The sequence below is a fragment of the Sinocyclocheilus anshuiensis genome, unplaced genomic scaffold (assembly GCF_001515605.1).
Source record: "Sinocyclocheilus anshuiensis isolate Anshui unplaced genomic scaffold, SAMN03320099.WGS_v1.1 scaffold283, whole genome shotgun sequence".
Classification (NCBI taxonomy): domain Eukaryota; kingdom Metazoa; phylum Chordata; class Actinopteri; order Cypriniformes; family Cyprinidae; genus Sinocyclocheilus; species Sinocyclocheilus anshuiensis.
In genome coordinates this window covers 6,975,911-6,977,585 of record NW_015549605.1, presented here as the reverse complement: position 1 = coordinate 6,977,585, position 1,675 = coordinate 6,975,911, and the positions used below count along the sequence as shown (strand labels likewise).

At 36.7% G+C, this 1,675-nt stretch overlaps 1 protein-coding gene across 1 annotated transcript in view; it reads left to right on the top strand.

The window, feature by feature from the left end:
* LOC107658993 (60S ribosomal protein L18a-like) overlaps nt 1-1,675 on the top strand; it is an 8,388-nt gene that overhangs the window by 6,192 nt on the left and 521 nt on the right. The gene's annotated exons all lie outside the window — the stretch shown is intronic.

The window sequence follows — 1,675 nt, the reverse complement described above, 5'->3', positions numbered from 1 at the left end:
TATGTTTGAAAAAGGCTTCAACATTGTGCCAAATGGCGTCATTCTCAGGTAAGGAACTTACCAGGAACTTTTTGCTGTTTGTCTGTTGCTGCTATGATTTTAACCTCTTGTGGGTGGTTGCTAAGGTGTTCTTTTTGGTTACTAGGACATTGCTAGGATGTTATTGGTCGTCGCTTTCTGGCTCAAGTCAAATACAAAGTCTGAAAAACCAGGTACGCAAACTTCATGCGAATATCACATAAAATGCTGGATAGAACCAAAGACTATAGAATAACCTTTAGCCTTAAAGTGACTTTGGTAGAACACACAGATGTGAATAAAACAACTAAAAACTTGAGGTGGATACATTTAATTATTTGGGTAAGTAAATGGAAAATATTTCCAGATGAATTCGTCACGTGGCTAAATAATTTAAGTGAATTATTATAAATAGCACTTGCATAAAACTCTTACTAATTGAGGTTTATTTCATTAGGTGCGTCCATAGACTGTATAAAAACAGGGTGCGTCCCAAATCGCGTACTTACGCACTAGTCTATGAAGTTCTGTAGTAGGCTATAAATAGTGCGAGTAGTGCGTTCACACTGAAAATTCCAAAAATAAAAAGTGCGCTTTAAATACCCGGATGATGCACTTAATTAAGTGTGGAATGTTGGACACTTGCACTCAAGTGTCACAGCTTTAATTACGTACCAAAGGGGGAGGGGCTATCAGACTATAATAACCTTATATATGAATTCATACACTACATTGTTGAGTACATAGTGCATAAGTACATAGTGTATAGTGTGTCATTTGACACGCAGCTATTTTTTAATAAGAAGCAAATTGTTAGCCGGTGGGCGGAGCCTGTGAGTGACTCTTCTGGGCGTGTCACACAGTTGCTCACCTGCTGCTGCAGAAGCATGAAGGGGATTTATTGATATATTGATAGGTGACTCTGTGGGTTTGGCAGGTTCATTTGTGGGCTGCGTGTCCATTTCCTCCAGAGATGACACTTTCCAGGAAGTGTCCAGCACCCAAACCTCAAGCCACATATTCCACAGGCAGCACATAAAGCTCTGGGTTCAGACGTTTACTGGCAGGTAGAGCGAGTCTCACCCCGGTGAAGGCCTCTGTGTGTGTTTATGTGTTTTATGAGGGGAAAAGTGGAAGGTCACAAATCCGATTCTCTGCAGGACCGTCCAGCGAGGACGACTGAGGTCAAACCAGTCTGCACACACAAATAATGAAAATACCTAGATGTGTGTGCTTTTTTTTTGTACAGTCATTCCAGGATCAAAAATTATATTTTTATGGGAAAACTAAGGGTTTTAAAGAACTATGCAGTGATAAACATGTCAAGCAACCATATGCTTCAATATTTTCACATGACCGCACTGTGTTACAATGAAAGCAAGTGGCTCACCATTATAAATAAATAAATATACATAATAAAATTCAAAATAAAATGAAAAAATCAACATGCACTCACAATAAAAGTATATAAATGATAATAAATATTTAATACAGTCATTTAAGAATCAAAAGGAAAAAATAAATGCATTATATTTTATTATAAAAATACATTTTACACACTTTTAAAACTTAAAAGTTTATTTATATACCCTGTGTATAATTTGAATACATTCGTCCCAGAATCAAAAGGGGGAAAAAATGAATAAATATAATATTT